This window comes from Drosophila teissieri, chromosome 2R (assembly GCF_016746235.2).
Source record: "Drosophila teissieri strain GT53w chromosome 2R, Prin_Dtei_1.1, whole genome shotgun sequence".
NCBI classification, from domain to species: Eukaryota; Metazoa; Arthropoda; class Insecta; order Diptera; family Drosophilidae; genus Drosophila; species Drosophila teissieri.
Genome location: NC_053030.1, coordinates 7390890 through 7401276, shown reverse-complemented (window position 1 = coordinate 7401276; position 10387 = coordinate 7390890).

Sequence of the window (10387 nt, the reverse complement as noted above, 5' to 3'; positions counted from 1 at the left end):
TAAACATAATGAGAAAGAGGAAACTTGATATTATAAATAAATGTTGCTGCTGACATAAAAACACCATTCAAAAAGCTGCGGAACTGGAAACGCACAGCAATAACTTGCTATAAACTCGGTTATTTGCCTGTTCCATTTTATTCGGCATTATTCTGTGTCAAGTTCATTTCGCAGTCATGTTTCTATGCACGCCGAACAATGAAGGCGAGGGCATATTTATTTTGATTGAAAAATAAATTGAATTGATGAATTTATTATGAAAGCATAGACGGGCGACACAATGGCATTGGCAACGCTTCCTAGTCCTGGTCCTTATCATCCTACGCATTTTGCTGCCACTGCCAGGCATCTCAAATTTGGTGCAGTGAAAATTTACAATATTATTTCACCCTCCAGCCAGGCCGAAACTCCTCCCTTTGACACTTGCACAAAGCAAACTTAAAATTTGATGATTTCTCCTTTGTCGCTGCTCTTGGCTCTATTCAAGCCGAAGTAAGGCCAATGAATATTTACTTTAAGCGCCTTATACGTCGCTTTTTATATGCAGATTTGTGTTTACAAACCCTGCCAGCCGAATAAACATGCCACTTGTACAACACGTGTAATTCCATCGAGTTTATTTGCCTAATCACAAATTCAATATGGCAAAGTGTATTGGAACAAATGCTAAGTGCTAAACATATTTTTTGGCAAAAATGTCTTCTTATGTTTATCGCATTAATGACAGAAGGTGTCGCCTTGGGTAATTGGTTTTGGAATTTGAAAGTAGGCCATTTTAAGAAGTGTTTTATAAGTCTGGTGAGTTTATAATTGGCAACCATATTAAACCAATCTTCTGAGACTTTTTATTAGCTGCGAATGCACTCAAACACCATACTCCGCTATTATTGAATTTTTGGAATTTTATACTCTGGCATTCTGCATATATTGACCAACTCTATGACCTGCAGCTACTGCAAAATGTTGCAGTTCAAAAGGCTACAACAGCTGCAACAATAATAACAATATCAAGTGCGTACTTTATGACTTGACCTGAACCAGTTGTTGACATTTTGTAGTCTGCACACTAACCAAGCGAGCTATAAATACATATAAAATGGTTTGCAAGGGAATGATATTAAAAGTACCTGAAAGAAATAAAAGGATATGCAACTTTATAGCCAACGACTGAAATACATAGATATTTACTATCTAATTCTTTTTGGTATCTTTTTTTATTTTTTTAGTGGTCTTGTACAAAGTTCTTTCATCTGCTAAATGTTCAGTTGAGGCATTTGTTTCTGCATGAATTTTCCGCCTGTTTGTCAGCCCTGTAAGTCTCTGATTTTGTCTTACTTTTGAGTAAATAATTGCTGCGGTTAAGTGAATTAAAATTGCTCCGGCCATTTTCGTATTTACAGAAGCGAAATGAAGTATTTGAAAATTGTGTGCTTCCGCTTTGTGTTTGCATTTTAAACTGTTAACTTTGATTCTTGAACTATGCTGGAGGAACTACAAAAATCCAGCAACAATGATGCAGCTAAAACGTGTTTGTAGTAATAACATTTGTGCTTCCTTTTTCTCCATTTGGCCAGACGGCTTTTGTTGCCTTTGCTGGCTGCAGCAGCATTGTTGATGTTGAATTTTGCAGGGAAAATGCGCTTAAAATCTTTACTTATGGTTTCCCAAGGCAAACACACAGACTGTGAAGGAGACAGTAAAAATCTCAGCAGGGGGAGCCTGAAAATCGCTATAGAGCGGTAGGGGCGTTGTTCAAAATGTGCAAAGGGTGGTGAACAAACACATATTGCGCATATGCCATGTTAACCGAAAGCTTGGCTCCATTGTCAACAGCTGCTTGCTGTCTTAGTCCTGGTCATGGCTCCCCTGATCCTCACTCTTCTGCCTTCTCTTTCTCCTGGCATTCACCCTCTCTGTCGCTCTGTGCGCTCCTCCATCTCTCCGTCTCTATCTGACCAAGTTTTTAATGACAAATGACATGAGCTGTGGACGGTCTCTGCTTCTCTATTAGACTCGAGTCCAGATTACACTGTAAGCAATTATAATTAGTTTTTATTATTTAACATAATGTGATATACTTACAAAATTTGTAGTAAATAAATGTAAATTGAATTGAAATATTTCAATCTTCCTTTTCATACATTTTTAAGTTTCTCTCAGTGTAGAATCGTTCTGCACAGATTCTGCCATCTTTCTCTCCGTCGTTGCTTGCATTGCTCTTTCCTGCTTCCATATGCATAGATGAATAACCTTCCCTCAACCCGCAAAAAATGTAATGAAACATAAGAGACAACAACAACAGCAGCAAGTTTTGAAGATGCCTTGTCCTGCATCCTGCCTGTGTGTGAGTGTGAGTGTGGTCCTGTGACAGTATGCATAAATTGTCTAGAGGAAGACAGCTGAGATTGATTTGCAGGCGACAGTTGCTAGTTGCTGCTGCTCCTGCTGTTGTTGCTGCTGCTGCTAATGTTGATGTTTTCCCGACGTTGTTGTTGCTCCTGTTTTGCAGTTGCTAATGCTGCTACACAAGGAAAAACTACAGACTAGTTTCACAATTCCAATTTGTATACCCTAAAAACAGTTTAACTAGCAATACTTTTATTTCAAACATTGCTTAGCTTTATAACCCATTTCATTTGTTTGCAGTGTGTTCAAAAGAATGGACGTTTAGCATAAAATTGACAACTACAAAATACGTATTTTGCTCATTAAAACTTTATTTTAATGAAAAGAAGAAAAATAAACATATCGAATCAATATAAAATAAATAACATTTTTTTTTTGTTTTTTACTGAAATTTCCTTCGAAGACCAAACATTTTGGCCTCAATTTCATTGTTCATTTAATTACTTCATTTTTGCTGTGGTCCGCTTGTTGTTATTCTAGCACATTTCCCGCATCCCTTGACCAACATTGAAATTAGAAAATTTAAATTCACATGCTTTCCATTGCCGCCTGAAAATGTTTTCATTTCATTTTATTCATTTTTCACTCAAGTTATTTTAAGCAACAAGAAACAAGCGAAACCGTAAAATAAAGGCGAAATTTGCATTTGCCAAGCAATTTCAATGGAATTTAACTTGGACAAGATATGAGAGAAAAATTGGAATAAAATTGATTAAATTGTTTGCAGTTTAGCCAGTAAATTCAATAGACACCCCAACCCGTTTGCTTCACACTATCAGCCGGGGAAATTATTAAAAAACGATTTTGTGGCAACAGCTCCGGGGCGGGGTTGCAAATAGGGCTCTTGCCACATCGTTGGTTTTTATGGTTTCGCGCACGCACAGAACTTTTGCGAAAACAGGCAGCACCAACAGCAAAAGGCGCAACAAGGCCCACACCAAAGCCAGTTACTAACTGCAAACAACATCGGCAACTTTCTCTCTTCGAAAGTTACCAACTTAGGAACTGGGAAATGTTCATTATGTTCGGTAATCATTGGTATCGGGGGCCATTTGCTGTACTCATAAATGAAATAGATCTATGAAGTAGATTTAGATCTATGGAAATAGATTTAGATCTATGGAAATAGATTTTCAATATTATATTTTTATTTTTAATGTACTATGTTAAAAGCACTGCTACACTTCTACAATTAAGGCCATAGTTCGTATATTACGGTATACCAATTTATATAATATTATCTGCAAATAAGATCCTCGGATCTACAATTTTTCCTTAAGTTTACTCAGACTCCATCACGTGGCACCTGAACGACAGCAACATTCTGCGCACCGGCTGCATTAGGGGCAGCAATTGCATTTGAGGTTTCTCCCATTATTCTGAAACACCAACAGAAAACTTTCAACCAAACTTTTGGAGTTGGCCACACTGAACCGCAGGCTTTCCCAATTCAATTGGTGGTTAAAGCCAGAACAGCCGAGCGAAAGTGCAGGCGAGCCAAATCAGAGAATGAAAATGTCTTTCATGCGGTGTCTTTCAGGCAGAACTAACGAGAGGAGTGGAAAATAAACCCAGGCCGAGTGCAACATTAAGTGGCACATAATTGCTTAATCTCTGCGGCTCTTACACGACATTGTAATAATTTATTTGACAGCACCCGTTCGCCCCGCCCCTCCCTTTTCGGGTAGTCCAGAGACACGAAAATTAAAACGAGAATTTTTCAGAGCCGAGACAACGACGACAACGTCAAGGCAAATTATGCAGTCAGCATGTCCCCGGGCAGGACTGTAAAAAGGGGTTAACAATACAACCATTTCCATTCCATTTTTCTTTTTGTTTTCGGTGTGGGTCAGTAGAGAATTTATGGTTAGCCCAGGAGCGGTCACTAGACGGCATGAATCAGAACTCAGCTTTGGGGCCAGGTCTCCAGCCACCAAGGACTAGGGTTTGCAGTTCCAAACTCACATTTTTGTGCAGTTTTTCGGGGATAAAATAAACCGAGTGAATTTAAGCATCGAGTTTACCAAGTTTGCCCAGTTTGCCAATGAGTACTAACGAGAAATTATCAATGCTCAAACACGAATTGACCATATCAAGCACCTTCTGAAAGTTTGCTAAGCCATCGAGTGATGAATAAGTTTCTAATTAAATTATAGCTTGTTAATTAACCAAATGTGCCAGTTTCCAGCGACATGTTGAGTGTCAATTTTAGGACTTATCACTAATTACGTCTGCTTCTTTAAAGGGAAACAATAACACAAGTGCATGTGGAAGTGAGTCAATTTACACCTAATCAATGTAATATTGAAATGAAGTTGACACACACGGATGCACTGCACACACATTGACACAGAGGATACAGGATGTCTTTGGTTTGATGTTACTTCTGCTTATGGAAGTGCACTTGTGTGCGTTTGCGTGCTTTATATGTAGTACAAATATGCTGCATAATTGCGGGCGCATTTGTAAGATTAATGGACTTTAATTAGAAAACGACCAAATAGGCAGCCGGAATCTTCGGCATTGGCGACCATAAATTTTGCAGCTCATGATTGATTGATTAACCAATGCTTTATCATCATAATATTAAATAATCTGTACTTGGTGCCGACCATTTGGATTCCGGTCGTTTGGATTCCGGCTTGTGGTTTAAAGATAGCAAACCATTTAATTGGGTTGGTTTTGATATCGGTCGACTTGCTTTTGAGTTGTTTACGTTCCCCACGTCCATTGCTCTTCCTTATTCCATCATTTAATTACAAAATCAAAAGCTGTCAACACATACACAACCGTGCAGCACTGAAATTATCTTTCAAATATATTTTATTACAATTTATATACAAATAATTTGCCAAACGATATGAAAGATAACTTTAATGATTATAAAAAAATGAATAAAATAAAAAACAACAGAGAACGCTGTCAGATACCCATCACTGAACCCAAAAGTTCAACAAAAGAAACTCGAAGTTTTTGAGATCTCGACCTTTATACGGACGGACAGATATGGACAAAAATCAAAAACGCTTCCTTCTGCATATCTTACATATCTTTCACCAAATCTAGTATACCCGTTTACTCTACAAGTAACAAGTAAAATTAATGTTACATTATTTGTAAATGGCAATTAGGGGATTCACTTACTATTTTGGCAGTGTAACCCCAACGACGATATTCTTTTAAACGAATTTTCCGATGCTCTGCGTGTGACAGGCGGCTGCCTTAGGCGCTTATCTGTGCAACATGATGATATCGCTTTTTTGCCTTTTCCCGCTTTTGACGAGGGCGTGGCACAAAAACCCACACACGCAAATTTACACACGCACACTTAGCAAGTGCCGACAGGAGTATAAAATATTCAACCAACGCTGCTGTTGCACTTTTGATATATCGTTTCGAGTATGTGTCGCGTTTATTTACCCAAACCAAACTTCCAACGGAGTCGGAAAAGTTTCGGAAACCCGACACAAACATAAAAAAAAGGCGAAAAAGTGGCTAAAAACCATGTTCATATTTTCAATATGATGTCATGTCAATAACAGTTGCCAGTATATTACCACTCGCTTTTATTTTTGCCACCCACTTTTCCCACACACCAGTGGCTGCATACCTGAAAATATCAAAGGCACGGGGAAAGGGATGTATTAAGTTCCCAGGAGCTTAAAACGTGGATCCGCCTGCAATGCGCTTCCAATTGAGGGAATGTCTGCTGCAAGTTAGCAGCCAGGACGAGAACGAGGGGTATTTCTCTTAGCCTTGATGAGTTCGGGGAATTTTCCTCTGGGGATGAACAGGTTTGTTGCCTAATTATTGCGTTGATCCAGCTAAAAATAAATTACAGACTAACGCAGTCGTTAAATTTCCTCTTAAAATGTAATGGTACCTTATCAAAAAATCGGTTTTCTATGTAGATATGGGTCCTATAGAATGGAAGTGCAACGAAACACTTTTTTTGAGCCCAAGTCGACAATCAACAGAATGGGAAGAGAAAAATCGACCATCAGGAAGTGATGGGAAAAAAGTTGATCAAAAGCCGCCGGCTTGCTTACCGTTAGGACCTCCAATAGAGTTTTCCACTTTGCCGACGATTACTTGTTGTACTTTTCACGGACACCTCGTTTGCCAAAGAACCGCCGTTTGTCAGCCACAATGTGAGAAACGCTACAAGCGCCAAATATTTCATGGGGAAACTACAAACCCCGACGAACACCAAAGAAAGGCAAAAGTGAGGATCCAGTTGCGGGAACTTACATCGCTACAGTGGAAAAAAAGGAAGAACAAAAATATATATGCAATTATTTCACTCGTGTTTTATTATCCTATCGAGTATACAACATCATGGCACCATATTATAGCCCCATTAACCAACATGTTCTTTAGTACAGCATACGTATGTACATTATTTCATGCTTTGATAGAAGTGTAGGCTTGTTTATTTGCATCGCCCAAACAGTTCGCTTCGAGGCGAGCAAACGGGAAAACTAGAGAAGCGGAGGATGCAGGATTTTCTTTTTTTGGACGGCAGCCAAAAGAAAAGCGCAACACAAATACGCATATCAAATTTCTTAGCAGCGCAAACAGCAAACCGAGAAAAGAGTAGAGCCGAGCCGAACCGAGAGAGAAAGTGTGTAAATGCAGGACATTTCGAAAAAATGGAGAAGCTCACACCAACACCAACACATGCGAGTTGCATTTAAATGTGTTTGTGTGTCCGCACTCAAAGGACTTTTGACTTTGCGTGCAACTGAGCATATGAGCGTGATTTCTGCATTTGAGCTTTGCTGGGCATAAACGAAAGTGTGGCAAGGGGATTCAAAGGATGCACAGGACAGTCAAGCGTCCAGCTTGGATTCCCCCCACTTTCTCCGCTTTCCTCGGTCCTCGACTATGGCACTCTTTTCCGGGCAGTAGAAAAAAGCCTGCTGAAATTCAAGCACTTCAGCTTACACAGAGAGAAAATGTCTTTGTTTGGTTCTCAGACTCTTAGTTTTTGATGATTTAAGATCAGAAATAATATCTCAGCAAAAATTGTATTTCATTCAAGCATATTTCCAGATAAAGTTTTAGTTGCACCTATTTTCAATGAATGGGATCGCATTAAATACAGTCTATTAATAATATAGTTTCCTTGTAGTAAACAGAATGTTTAAAATGTTCAAAATGTTTAAATTGAATATCAGACAGTAAGGTTAAAACAAAAAAGTAGTTGGAACACCTCTGGTTCCAGGACGTGAGCGCTTGGTGTAGTTTTACACAAAGATTTACGTACAAAATGTTGACACAAAGTGCGTCAAAGTGGAATTGCATTTCGTATGTAACTTGAGTATGCTCTTTTGTTAACACGATGACGATGCTGATGATTTGGGTGATGATGAAAAAGATGATGATGCTGGGGCACGCTCAGGCATTTTCCGCTTGTCAGCCTTTCCCAACGTCCCAAATTACGGGCATTTTTAACAAGGCATAACTCTGTGCCACACACACAGTCGCCCAAGTGGTTTTGCCTGGTTCTCAAAATACTTTTGATTGTTGCATCGGTCGGTGCAAATATCAAACGACATTTTTGCACTCAAAAGTGTCGAGAAAAAATTCAAAGGAATTCCAATTGTCCGAATGCCAAACGCATGCAAATTTCTTGGCAAGCAAAATTATGAATACAATTTAACAAGTTTTAGGTACACTGTGTTTAAACCAAAGTGTTTATGAACTACTTTGATTTAAATTGAAGAAGCTTAATAACTATTTTAATTTGGTCGAAAATATCAATCAACTGTGGTAAAAAATATAAAGCTCCGTTTTTAATTTAGTAATTTAAAATTTTGTTTAAATGCCCTATGCCATTTTCAAAATGAAAAGCTCGATTTTAAGGCTTTGGATTAGATGAGGCTAACATTTTTTCTTACAAGGAAATATTTACTTCTATTGATTATTTTATTATTGGTTGGCTAACTATGGAATTAAACTATATAAATAACATTATTCCCTCTCCCAACTCCCATTAAATACTTAAACATATTCCCGTGATAAATGCAGCCGTACTAATGCGCTGGTCTAGACCATCCTTCAAACTTAAGCCCAGAATTCTCCACTCACTCTCTCTCATCCTTCCACTTTCGTCCTTGTTTGTGCATTAACCCTTGGACTTAGCAGACTCCTTTGGACACCTTGGAAGTTGTTACCTTTTTTCCTTTTGTGTGTGCATGTTTGTATAGAGGAGGCGACGTAATTACGGCAAACGGACGCCCAGGGGCACCGCCCACTCCTACTGCACCGCCCGCTCTTACATTTTTCAGCACTTAAGTGGCCTTAAACACCTGCTGATGCTGCAGGTTGTTGCAGGTGCAACATTGTTGCAGTTGTTGTCTGCGTCATGTCCTCTGTAGTTTCTGTCCTGTTTGTAGCAGCCATTAGTGCTGCACCCAAAAACAAGGCGAGGGTATTTCAAATTTAAAAAGTCGGAGTATTATTTAATATTTTATGAACTTAGTACTTAGCACTCGTTTTAATAAATTAGTATTAATTCACATGTACTTGTCACATGAAAAGAACTTGAAATTGTATTTTTTATATTTTTAATGTGGTTCAAATTTAGCTAGAAAAATGCTTTAGTGTTTAGTTTCTTAATATTCAGTATGATAGCTTGATGAATATTTGTTTCCAGTGCAGTTAAAATCCAATGCGAACTCTACGTGACCATAAATAAAATTGACAAATGTGGTTTGGTTGGGTTTTTTTCTGGTTTTAGGTTGGTAATATTTCCTGAATTGCCAACCGCATTTCGTGCGAAATTCGCTAAATTAAGTTTGCTTTCGCTGACAAAAAATTGTTATGCAAATCGTGGAGTGGAATATTTTAGCAAATTATGTATTCTATATCGCGATTAGCTTAAGGCAAACTCAATTAGTTGAAATGCAAATCGCTCGAAAGGAGGACATCGAAATCAGAAAAGAAAAATCGAACGAGGATAATGATTGGATTATCATTTTCATTATCGTTCCTTTTTTGTTTTCCAGAGCGAAGTGAGTGGAATTTTTGATTTCGCCGGCAGCCAGTTGTAAGTACATTCGATAATCGCACAGCTTTTGTTTAAAAGCTTACATAACATTTAATTTGATTGCTGCATACGCTCAGACGCTCAAACGACCATGAAAACATATTGAGCAGCAGCAACAAAAGGCAGCAATGGCCCCCATAAAAGGCGGGTTTATTAGCTTCCATACAAACACATTGGCAGTGGGAGTTTTGAGTGGGTGGAGCATCTGGGGAGGAACTGAGGCGGACGCAGGACCTCCGGCAATACAACAAACGGCAGGAAACAAAGTGGCCTAAAAGCACATCAGCCAACAGAAGCAGGCACTCGAACTGGCACTCGTTCAGGTGACAAAAGTTTCATGATTTAAGAACTCCAAAAGATTTATGGACATCTTAAAATAATCTAGATGCTAGATTACCGAAAATACATTTATTCTGTTCTATAAAAACAATAAACTCTGAAAAATCGTATCATATTATAATAATAATAGTATATTATAATATAATAGTATAATATATAAAATATTGGCTTGCCAACTTTTGTTGTCTGTACCACTATCCAACGCATGAACGACAATCAAATACTTGCGCATACATACCCATACACATGCGTCACACACACACACTCCAACACACACAGATAGGTATAAGCACATACAATTCAATTTCCTCAAAATGCCGTATTTATTATTTCCTCATTGCATTTGGCGATGACGTCGTCGGTGGAGTTGGTCCGTAAATCGGAACAGTTAAGCAACCGAGACGTTGGATCGGGGGGAAGGGGGTCAACAGAGGGGAGCGCACATGCACAGCTGGGGTCATAATATAAGTAACAATAAACTGTTTTAGTTATTTATATTAAATACTTTTTTATTATTCGATAGAGAAAAATACCTGAAAAAACGTTGTAAACTTGCAGAGGTAAAGTTAAAAAAGCTAAAAAATATAT